The sequence below is a fragment of the Vitis riparia genome, chromosome 13 (genome assembly GCF_004353265.1).
Source record: "Vitis riparia cultivar Riparia Gloire de Montpellier isolate 1030 chromosome 13, EGFV_Vit.rip_1.0, whole genome shotgun sequence".
NCBI lineage: Eukaryota > Viridiplantae > Streptophyta > Magnoliopsida > Vitales > Vitaceae > Vitis > Vitis riparia.
The window spans coordinates 19,501,025-19,513,998 of record NC_048443.1 but is presented as its reverse complement, the minus strand read 5'-3'; the positions used below and the strand labels follow the sequence as shown (position 1 = coordinate 19,513,998).

Sequence of the window (12,974 nt, the reverse complement as noted above, 5' to 3'; positions counted from 1 at the left end):
CACCCCATATCCTCCCATAATCATCACTATTCAAGGGTTCAAGTTTGGGAAAGTTTGTTGATTTCCATAGTAGTTTTTATTTTGTTTATTTATTTTATTATTATTATAATTATTATTATTTGTTTGGCTTGTTTATTAATTGGGATTCGATTTTGATCTTGAGCTTTGGATGATGACACGGGAATGAGTTGGATTTGTGTTTTTTTTATTACCTTTGGACTTGGCCTATTTGCACCGAGCGATCTTTATTTGGGACTTTGAAGGTTGTTATGTTGTTGGGCTTGGATTTTGATTAAATTTTATGATTTAGGCTGCTGATCTTTGTGTTTTGAGTTTGTATATTTATTGGATATCAAATTGGGCTTAATTTTGGTTGTGAATTTGAGTTTATTTATTAAATTAGGTTTGAATTATAAGATATTAAATTTAGACCTCATTGGATTTATTTTGGTTACCCACTTGTGCTATTTTTTTGTTTTTGCATGGGCTCGTTCTCTGAACGTGTTGGTTGAGCATGAATTTATGACACATGGAGCATGAAATTTCATGGAACAAAGTGAGACTCGAAAAGCTGTAAATGAAGTATTGAACTTGTTGTAAGCCTATTGTGGTACATATTTGATTTCTCATTTATATTTAATTTTATTTCTATTGATTTCTGTAAATATTTATCTGTGTATATTTACTTGTGTGTACAGAATTGAATATCGAACAAACTAGAAATTTTGTTTAAATGAGAGGAAGAATTCAGTAAATGTGTTTTGATGAAACAATGATTTTAAAATATTATTTTTAATAAAATAAAGTTTTTTTATTATTTATAAAAATTCAGAAAAATGCATTTAGAAAAATCCAAAAAAATTGTTTTTAGTGACATTGTCCAAAAAATTTCTTTGTTTAATAAAAATTGTCCAAAATTTGTTTTTAATAAAATTGCCCCAAAATTTAATTTTTAATAAAATTGTCCAAAAAAAATGTTTTTCTTAAATGAAATCTTTTCCCTTAATTAAAATGGGATTAAAAGTATTTTTTAGAAATTAAGGATTTAATTTTTTTTTCTTTTTAATTAAAATTTCTTTTGCAAATAAAGTTATGTCATTTTAAATAATTTGTAAAAATCACTCTTTTAAATGAAAATGAATTTAAATACTTTTGTAAATAAAATTGTAAAAATCCATTATTTTCTAGTAAAAGCAAGTAAAAATAATTTTTGTGCCCAAATTGAAATTTTGTAATAAATTCTTTTGATGCTAAGTGTAAGTAACTTTTTTTTTTGAAAATTGAATACAAACGGAGTTGAGAAAATAAATTGATTCTTTTTTGTAAGTAAATAAATTGAAATCATTAATTCAAAATCATTTTTAATAAAATCCTTTGAAATTTCTTTAAAACTTTTTTTAATATCTTTTATTTATTTAATTCAATAAATCATTCTGTATAATTCTCTTATTATTTATTTTGTGTATTTTCGTAATTAGATTTCATCATTATTTGTGTATATTGCTTTTCACTATGACTTATACATTCTTATTTGTTTGATTAATAATTTTGGTACCCATGATTAATTAGTTAATTGTCACCATTGCTTCATTCTATTAGTAGAGACCCAACTTTAAGGACTTAAAGGGGTGCTACGGTCTTTACCGTACCTTCCCGATAAGTAACCTGACCCCCGAACCCGGACCACCTTTTCCAAAATAAGGAGTCACACTTAGGGTTTTTCTTTCTTATTTTGTTTACCCTTTAAAAATAAAGCAAAAATAAGTGGCAACTTCAAGTCATTTTCTTAATAAATAAAAATCATAATTTTTCAAAACAAAAATCGAGCTCACCATCGAGTGGGAAACGCATGAGCCAAAATGCGGGGTCCATAAGGTGACTAATATAAAAATTGTGAAAAGTGTTTCTTCAAAAGATACATTTAGTATAAATTCAATTTTGTGGAATTGTATAGATTCCTTCAATGTAAATTCAATTTTTTTCACCGTATGACTGATATGAAAATTATCAAAGATGTCTCTAGAAGAGACATCTTTAGTATTAATTTGATTTTATGGTATTGTGAAAATGATATTTTTTTAGTATAAATTCATTTTTTTTAATATATATGACTAATAAAAAAATTATGGAAAAGTGTCTTTGGAAGAGACACCTTTAACGCATATTCAATTTTATGGAATTATGGAAGGTGTCTCTTCAAGAGACACCTTTAGTGTAAATTTAATTTTTTTTAACATTTATGATTGATATGAAAAATATAAAAGTTGTCTCTTCAAAAAACACATTTTAAAGTGATAAAAAGTGCGGTAAATTTACAATTATTTTTTAAAGTATCATATTTTAAGAATTATTTTTTAAAGTACCATTTTTTAAGAATTATTTTTTAAAATAACCGTACAAGTTAAAAAAACGCGTCCAGTGGCGGAGAACCGGAAAAAGGAAGACGGTCCGACACACTTGATAAAAGGAGACAAGACTTTGTTCATGTAATTCCAAATCTATCGAAGGAAAAGGTATTAATTTGAAAGAAATCCTAATCATTGACTCGGCTTCCACATATATTTCTACCATCATCCGACCAGCTAAATTGGTTTTTTTATATTTATGATTTTCATTGATTTCTGTCCAACCCAAACCTATCGAATTAAAAGAGGAAAAGGCATATATTGATTAAAAAGATTCGAAAGAAGTACTAATCATTGACTCACAGGCTTCTTCACCATTTACAAAAGAAATATTTGAAAAAATTCGAAAGAAGTACCTAATTATTGACTCACTGGCTTCTTCACCATTTACAAAAGAAATATTTGATATGAAATAATCCCAAAATTGAAAATCTAACCCTTTCCATATTTTTTCTGAAAAGATAATTCATTTTTTATATAAGCATCATTTTCTATTTTAAGTATTTACATATAGGTTTTAAAAGAAATGATTCTTTTTACAAAAAAATAATGAGGATATTTTTGTCCAAATAATGCCAAAAAATGGTGGGAGATTAAATTTCAAAAATTGGATTTTGAGAGGCCCTTTTAATCAAATAACCCTTTACAAAAATTCATTTTCAGGTCACCCTAATTAAGGAAATAGAGTTTTGTTTTAAAAAAAACCTTTTTTGGGCATTTTATTAAAAATTAATGTTTTGGACAATTTTATTCACAAAATAATTTTTAAAATCATTTTTATTAAATAGAATTTTTTTTTTGTTTTTTTCAAACAATTATTATTAAAAACAATTTTTAAAAATTTTCAATATTCAATTTTGTACCCAATGAGTAAACATATATGAACAAATATTTATGGGAATCAATAGGAATAAAACAAAATCCAAACAATGAAATGAGTTCATGCAAAAACAAAAATAAACAAAAATAAATATTCAAAAATATACAAAGTCCAAAATTAAACTTTAAATTAATCCAATAAATTTCACCAATTAAAAAAGATTTAAATTGATAAATAAAACCCAATAAAAACATCCCACATATTATTAGTCTTAATCCCAGATTTGCAAATTAATCAGCAAAACACAAACATAATCATGAAAATTTACTAAAAATACCAAAAATCTTCTCTTTGGGTTATAATACTCATTTTGATAACCATTTTTAATTATAAATGATCTATTATAAATTTCCTCTGAAAGTGCAAAGTGGATGTAGGTCTTGGCCTTATATCTCCTTTTTTCTTTCCTCTCTATTGTTCCTGATCTGCACCATTGTTGGATCCTCATGATCTATTTCCACCAAGTCCCACAAGTCACATGCTTGCAGGTATGACTCCATTTTCACATCCCATATTTGGTAATTTTCACCTGTGAAAACTGGAGGTGCAGACAAAAATCCATTTCTGCCATATCGGGTTTCAAGAGGAAGGATGGGTTTTGATTTGTTGTGGTTTATATCTCACTTGATACACTCTCACACTTCACAAGTCCCAAGTCAAATATGAATTCAAAAAATTCAAACTAAACTACAAACTGTTCCTCTATCTATAGAATATTCTCAACAGAATACCAGCTCTGTTGGTTTATTTTAGCTTAAATCCTGCAGCAAATATAGCACTTGTCATCACTGACTTTTGGTTAAATAATCATATTGAGTCGGTTTACAATTGAATTTTTTTGGAGGGAATGCAATGCATATCAAAAATAAATACAAGGCAGCCACTTCTCATTTCGTCAAATGTAAATCACTCATACTTGTGTATGCAAATGAAAAAGAAACAATCACTTTCTGAGACTTTCCTTTACCTCCTTTGGAAGTTAAGGAACTTAATGCCATAGGCAAAGACAAACAAGAAGAGGAGGACCCAACCAATATGAGCCAAGGCAACTGCTCCCAGGAAATCATATTCAAAGCCTGAAGCCTCCTTAAGATACAGCTTCACTGACTTCACACCTGCTCCAGGTACCTGAACCGGATCCTCCTTGTTGCCCACCTGAGATGTCACCAGTCCGTAGATGGTCCAAGCAACAGGGGAAGCCCAGTAGTACCACCTCCACCATATCGGTATTTGCTGCAGATGTACAGTTTGTTAGAATTCAATATTCTTCTACAAAAACATACTCAAATTCTTCGTAGGCATACGCACCATCCTAGGGATGAGAAAACCAGAGAAGAGATTCCAAAAACTTAGGAAGAAGGACATAACAATGGCAGCAATTTGATGGCTGGGAGTGAGTGCTACAATCATCATTCCATACAATGTGAAGTAAATAAAGCACATGAGTAGGTAGTAGTAGAACCATAAGAACTTGTCCACTCGCCAGTAGAATCCCATCATAGAGTAGAGGAGAAGACTGTAAACAAAAGTTTGGATTGCAACGTAAATTGCCTCTATGACCACCTGCAGGGCATCCGAATACAAGATTAGTTTAAAGTTAAGCTCTACTAGAAATGTGTCTGTTTCTCGTCAATTTTCTCAAAAGGCAACCTGGGCAAATGCGTAAGGCAATGCTGAATACATCCCAGCTGCCCTTTCGCGGTAGAAGACTGTTCTCTCAATTGCCACAACAGGCTGCACTGCAGCAGTGTTGGTGGCTCCAAGGAAGAAGACAGCTGAAAACATAGCTCCCAGCAGATTTAGTAGGTCTTGTTCTTTGTCTCTGCATACAGTAGTTGGGGTGTTGGCTCACATTTTTTGTTAATTATTAATGGAGAAACACCAAAATAATAAATTTGCAATACTTACGTCTGCTCTCCTTTGTTCCAGAAAATTACTCCAAATAGAACACCAATAATTATGGTCAAGAAGAACCGGATAGCATTATAGGGAGGATTCCTCCAATAAGACCAGTGCTGTTTCCAGAAGCAAGCCTTGCATTGAGTAATAAAGCTTTGAGAGTATTTGGTGGGGAAATAAAGGTTTTTGGATCCTGGTGATGGTGTGCTCAGCTCTTTGATGAGTTCCTGATTCCTCCTGCAACAAAAGGGGGAGTGTAATAAATCATCGGAAAAAGAATTGAGACAGAAAGATGAAGTTCCAAGGAATCATAATCCACTTACTGATAGAGTTCAGATTTAGCATAAATTTCCGCAAAATCCACACCAAGTTGAGCCTCATATGCAGCAGAGGTGACCTCCAGCATCCATGTAGCAGGATTTTGACCATCTCTGACTTTAGGAACCGCCGGGACAGCCTGCAGCAAGTTATGGATTTGATCATGACACACTCCTTATAAGTATAACAATGGAGATGGAGCAAGTTCACGGAAGATGAATAATGCTCACTTCAAAGTACTCTACAAGCTTGTGAGAATTGCGACCAAGAGGTCCAGCATAAATGACTTGTCCTCCTCTCTTCATCAGCAGTAGCTGCAGGCAAAAATGATGTTGGGTTGAAGAAAGGAATGGTGACTCCATGACAATCATACCAGTAAGAAGTATTAGATACAAAACCATGAAACTAAGAACTACCTCATCGAATGCTTCAAAGATGTCTATGCTAGGCTGGTGAATCGTGCAGACAACAGTCCGCCCTGTATCCACTGTGTTTCTAACAGTACACATAACAACGGCAGCTGCTCTAGCATCAAGGCCTGTCGTTGGCTCATCCATGAAGAGGATGGAGGGGTTAGCAACCAATTCTACAGCTACTGTCAACCTCTTCCTCTGTTCTGTTGAAAGCCCATGTATTCCTGGAAGGCCAACCAAAGCATCCCTCAGGGGGTGAAGCCCAATCAAATCCATTACTTCCTCAACAAACACCTATGCCACAGAAGGAACAAAAAAACAACTGATGAATATAGCTTATAAGAGGGTGAACTAAAAGAAAAATCATTCATTTGAAAAAAGGACATGCCTGCCTTGTTTCCTTCTTGATATCCGGAGCAAGGCGCAGCCAGGCAGAGTAAACAAGAGATTCATAAACAGTTACATTTGGAGAATGTATATCATTCTGCTCACAGTAACCACTAATACGAGGGAAAGTTGCTTGGTTTTTGGGGTAACCAGAAACGCTGATACTTCCTTCAATGTACCCACCAGTTTTCCTTCCTGCTAACACATCCATCAAAGTGGTCTTTCCAGCACCACTAACACCAACTAATGCCATTAGAATACCTGGCCTGAAAGCACCGCTGGCATCCTGCAGCAGTTGGAGACGATCCACTTCAATTCCTTGGCTCTTCATTCCCTGTGATTCAATCCATAAAAGGGTTTCAAAGCTCTAGACCATGATCATATCCTAACACATATTAGTCTCACTTGTGTGTCTAAATACTCAAAACAAGTTACTTACAGCAGGCATATCAACATAGTAATTCACATGCTCAAATGCAAGTGATAAGGGCTGGAAGGGCAACACCATTCCCCTTTTAGTAGGTGCATGATTTGCATCTTTGACAACTGATTTGGTGTTTTCTCTAGTGTTGCTTACTTCCATATCAATACCTGTTACCATAGGCCTACTATCAACTTCCAGATAAAGAAAATCTGATGTTTATGTTATTTGTAATGTCTAGTATCACTAGGCTCTTCAAGAAGTGATTAACAAGAATTTTGTGAGGGTCAGGTAAAGAGCTGGTGTCTCCTAGAGAAGGAGAACCAATAGCAAGAAGCAAGTTTTATGCAATATAATTTCTCAAGAGCAAGTTCAGAAATTGTAGAACCATACAATAATAGTTGATGAAACATTGTTAATAGCAACATCTTCTCCTCTCTGCAAAGGGAAATTTGATTTTAGGCTATCATGCTACTGGTTTTTGGCATTGATAAACCACTCAGTTTATTGAAAATGAACACCATAAGGTGGCAATCAGAGGAGATTTGATTCAATGGAAAAACAAGATATTAAATGATTATTGAATGGAAACTGTATATGGACCTAATGCTTGGTTAATAGAATATATAGAAACGCTAGAAGACAAACAAACAACCAAAAACCAGAGGAGATCAAAGTAGGTAAAATCTTGAACCTTCAGACATTGGGGCAGTAGATGCTGAATTTCTTTCTGGGGTGGTCAGATCATGCTGCTTGTTAGAGTAAAACTGCTTCTCACTCTTTTCTTCATTATCCTCATCAATAATGACAGATTTTGAGTCACCCGGAGCTGCATTTGAGTTTCAGAAAATTTTCAAAACCAGAATCTTATTTAAATAACACTCAGTTCTGACTGATGGATGATAATTCCATGACTAAAACCATTGGAGGGAAGGAAAAAGGAAAATGGAGGTTAGTATAAGCAATAACTTACGGTTCAAATATGTCAGAGCTGCAATGAAACAGATATTGAAGAGCAGAGAAAACCCCGTGAGTGCACCAATACAAATCCAATACCAATAGCCATCCACAAACATGCCTCTTGCCTTGAGAAGGGCTTTTCCAACTGTGGGTTCTGGAATTCTTCTATCGATGTTGGGCTGTGCCAAAAACCGAGTAGTGAATACAAAGACAGACCAAGTAATGAAGGCAGAAATGCCCAAGCTTAAAACAAAGTGAGAAACAATCATTCAAAAGCTACTAGGAAACCTTACCGCACTCCATCTGTCATCAAGAAATTCATTGATGACAAGCGCATTTTGTCCATACATCATTGGAGAAGCATAATATCCCCATATCATCCATGGTTCAATATCATCTGAGGAAGAAGGAGAAACAAATGGTTTATTAAATTATCACTCATATGATATAATCACATGAAGAGTGCCCCTCGATCTCCCTTTCCATTTGAAATATGGCATCAGTGTTGCAAAAACAATCAGCTCAGTCCATAGCAAAAAGACACAAAACACTGACCTTTGGCTACAATGAATCCACCCAGAACAAAAACCAGTAGCAATGTAAAGGTACCAAGAGTGTTGGCCACAATCTGTGTTCTTCCAAGTGCTGCAATGAAGCGGAAGAGAGATAGAGCCATCTGATGCACGCCAAAGAATGCCAGTAATTGACGGAAAAACCTGAACATTTTTCAAGTCTTGGGTTGTCATAGTTCCATTTGTGAATGCTAAAACAAGAGTCAGGAAGAATGGAGGTCCATTCACATACCTACTAGCAGAAGGGGCAAACCCAATAGTGTAATACGTGAGAATGATCCATATCCCTGACTCCATGAGTGACAAGGGGATCCTAAGGACCCAAATTGGTAATGCAAAAGCCCATGCCGGGTAAAACAAGAAATCCCTCTGCTTAAAAAACACTGGGAGCCTGAAAAGAGTCAATGCAAGCTCTGCCATTCCGTTAAACATTACATTTATGAGACTATAAAACAGAGCCCCATAGAATTTTACTCCATTTTGCAGTTGGCCATGCTTCATTTCTGTTCTGAAGAACACTGTCATGGCAATTACTGACATGATTGTAATCTGGGTTGTCTTGAATATGTATATAAAAGAGTTGCGCTTCATCAATAGCCACTCCCTGGCAAAGCATGCCTCGAAGAGTTCCCGGTTGGAGATTCCATACTTTTCTGTCACCAATGCTGTAGGATGGGTTCTGCTCTTATTGTAAGGGATTCCAAGGTCGTCTGAAAGCTTCTGGCCAATATGGAAAGAGTTGAAGTGTTGCACAAACTCGGGCACTGAGATATATTTGTAAGGTTCATTGTTTCTGAACCAGTATTGTTCCTGGTCCTTTCTGGAAGTCACCTCTTGCAAGAAGTCTGCAACTCCTTTTCTTTTCGGGCATTTGAAACCCACGCTTTCAAAGAACTCAAGGATGTTTTCACGGGGACCTTGGTACACAATCTGACCCTCACATAGTAAGATAATGGCATCAAAAAGATCATAAGTTTCAGGTGCAGGTTGGAGAAGAGAGATTATCATGGTTACTTCCATGATATGAACCATCTGCCTCATAAACTTGACAATCTGAAAAGTCGTGGAACTGTCCAGACCAGTTGATATTTCATCCATGAAAAGAGCCTTTGCCGGTCCAACCAACATTTCTCCTGCATTCAGTTTCATCAGTCATATTAGGCTTTTGTGGAATATTAAAAATCTTAAGAACAAGGATTCCTCAGAAAGCAGACAATTCATAATTGATCAGTAGCTCAATTCAAATTGAAGGCAAATGCTTTACCACTAAGTTGAAAGAAACAACTGAAATAGGACATAATCAATGGAAATGGGGCACATACCGGTAGTAACACGCTTCTTTTCTCCACCAGAAATGCCCCTTCTCATATCATCTCCCAACACAATGTCAGCGCAGATGTCTAATCCCAGCATCTGTTACACAGACAACGTCGAAGAGCATAAAGCTTGGGAATGTAACTAATAGGCCAGGCACCAAATGGAAATGGAGGTGCAAACCTTGAGCACATAATCTGTAACCAAACTAGTTTCTTGGCCTGCCATTGCTGTTGCTTTCATGAATGCATCTATCTCAGGATCTGGCTTAATCCCAGCTTCTTTTTCTCGTCTTGACAATTCTGCTAGTAGTTCATATCTGGTTCCAACTCCCAAACATCGTCCTGAGAAGTCCAATGTTTCCCTAACTGTCATCTCACCATGGTGCAGATCATGCTGGCTAATGTAAGCACATGTTCTCTGAGGAACAAACTCTGATAATTCATGACCACAGTATGTGATTCTTCCTTCCATCTGTCCATAAACACCGCACACAACAGAGCAATGAGTTCAGGAATCAGGGACTATCACCATCACTAAATAATTCATATTGGGAAGGAAATAACAATGACACAGTGAAGGATCGAATTGGATAAAAATATTTTACAGAATGTAAGTTGGGGGAGCCAACATACCCTTAGATCTTTGTCCATCTTCCCAGCAAGCGCTTGCAGCAGGGTAGTTTTCCCTGAGGCTGGAGGTCCCAGAAGCAGAGTCATTCTGCAAAACACAAAAGCTAATCAAGAAACCAGCAAAGAAAGGTAGTGTACTTAATGGGAAAATTTTTTGTTATCCTATTAAATTTTCCCAGAATATGTATCAATCAAATTATATAAAGACATCATTCAGGAGATTTGTGTTAAGGGCAACATGATTGATTGAAAGGTACTTCCAAAAATGGAATACATTTACCTTGATGGTTTCACGATCCCACTCACATCTTTTAGTATCTTGACTACCCTTTTCTTAGATGGGGAAAGCCTAATCAGCCCAAGTATTCCCTGTTCATGACAACAAATAAACACAATCATAATTCATTCATCTCTACAAATTCCAACAGTCTAGTGAATTGAAGCAAACTTCTCCCAAAAACATTATCAGGAGATTGAAGCCATTCATCACAATTTGCTGAAAGGGAAAATCAAGAATCACCATCGAAACAGAAGAAGAAAAACAAAGGGACAAACAGAACAAACTACCTCTATGAAGTTCATGGTAAAATTGAGCAGAGTAGGAAGTGCCCTGGTTCCAACATATGCGTCTCCTTCTATTGATAAATGCTCAAACCGGACTTCGATTTTAGGAATCTCAACCCCAACCCTGTTGAGCAAACAGATGTTACGTTCCATAAAACTTTTCTGCTAACAAATTCAACTGGGGCAAAGCCAAAAGCAAAAACACACATGACCAACAGAGTGAACTTCATGGGAAGAAAGAGAGAAGAGTGACCTATCAGTCCTTTCCCTGAGCCTGAGAAGGAACTTCTCGTTATCTTCTTCAACAACCTTAAGTATACTCTCTATGTGATGCTTCCTCTCCTGCATACCAAGATTGGTGAAGTCAACTTCTTCATGGACAACCTTCCCATCATCCAAAACTTGCTTAAGCATCCCCTTCCTCAACCGCTCAAAGGTTGGAAGCCTTTCAATGGCCGCCCACTTCAACTCTTCCTCATCATCCTCTTTCCTACTCTGAAAAACATCACCTTGTGCTGACAACGCCTCACGAATACTCGCAGAAGCCCAACTTCGCCTAATTCCAGTATGCTAAACTTTTACGCCTGCTGCTCATGGACCTTGCTAGATCATCCCCAGCCAATGCTGCAGCCATTGTCACCCACCAAAACCCCTCAGAGTAAAGACTCCAAACCCCCCTTTAAAATAACCCTAGAAAGCTCAGATTCAACCGATGAGCTCAAGATGCTAGAGAAGGTGTGGATGAAATGGTGAGTAGATGAGATTGATGGGCATGGAGTGATGTAGGAGGTGATGGAGACTGCGAAGCGGTAGAGAAGTGGGCATTACTGAGTGGGAGAGGAGAGTCTTTTATGAAGTACATGAAAAATACTATGTTTGATCACTTGTGAGCTCAGGAGAGTTGAGAGTTGAGAGTTGCTAGTGAGAGTTTCATGTCAATGATTGCAAATCCTCTTGGTCTTAATTATGGCTGGCACTTGGCAGATAATTGAGAGCGGGTAACTGTGTTTCGGCGTTGCGGTGTTGGCTTAACAACCACAATAAAAATAAATTAAAATTAGTTAAACTTTCATCCACTAAGTAAAGGATAGACATATGTTGTTAAATACCACCTTATCCATCACTTAAAAATGTATAAAAATAACAAATATTTTGAAATCACATCATACCATTTCAAAAAGAAAAATTTGCCTTACATGTAAAATTTTTAGCAAAAATAAAAACCAAAATAGAAAATTTGCCCCGTCTTAAATAAAAATATAAATTTAATTTAAAAAATTTTAAAAATAGAAAATAATGATAACTAAATATTTTTACCAAAAAAAAAAAACAATATTTATCATTAATTACTAATAATATATTCAGATTGAACTATAATTTTTTTTAAAAAATATTCATTATAAAATATGTGAATTTATCGGATTAAGGGAACTTGTAAATGATCATATATGTTGATGTATATTTCTTTATAACTCCTTATAAAAGGGAGATACCTTTAATGAAAATTCATTTTGTTCTGATACTCTAAGTATGTAGAAGAAAAAAAAAAAAAAGAATGATTGAGATAGAAAAAACAGAAGATTTCATCTACAAAATTTCTTATAGGTATATATTTTTATTTTCTTCTAATGAAATATGAAAAGTAGTATACATTGTATTATTATTTACTTTATCTCATAGCCAGAAGTTATGTGAATCATATTTCATATAATTATAAATATTTTAATTATTTAATAACTAGAAGATATATATATATATATATATATATATATAAATCATAACTAGAAGTTACGAAAAAAAAATATGTGCAATCCCCGTAACTAGAAGTTATAAGGTAAATTACAAAAATTATGGGGTAAATTCATAACTAGAAGTTATGAAAAAAATATGTATAATCCCTATAACAAGAAGTTATGGGGTAAATTAAAAAAACACAGTCAAAAGTCATGTATATAATCCCTAATTATCTATTTTTAATTATACAATACAACTGAAAGTTATACCAAACAATATTATATAATCAGAAGCTATAAAAGTAAATAGTTCATAATCTAAAGTTATGTACAAAGCTACATAATGAAAATTCATAGACTGAAGTTATGCGCAAATTTATATAAAAATAGTTCATATGATTGTTTAATTTGATATATTTTTATAATTAATATTTAAAATTATTTAATTTTTTAATAATAATATAAAATACTATGAA

At 34.5% G+C, this 12,974-nt stretch overlaps 1 pseudogene; it reads right to left on the bottom strand.

The window, feature by feature from the left end:
- Positions 1-4,058: 4,058 nt before the first annotated feature.
- Positions 4,059-11,858, bottom strand: LOC117928309 (annotated as a pseudogene).
- Between the last annotated feature and the right edge of the window lie 1,116 nt (positions 11,859-12,974).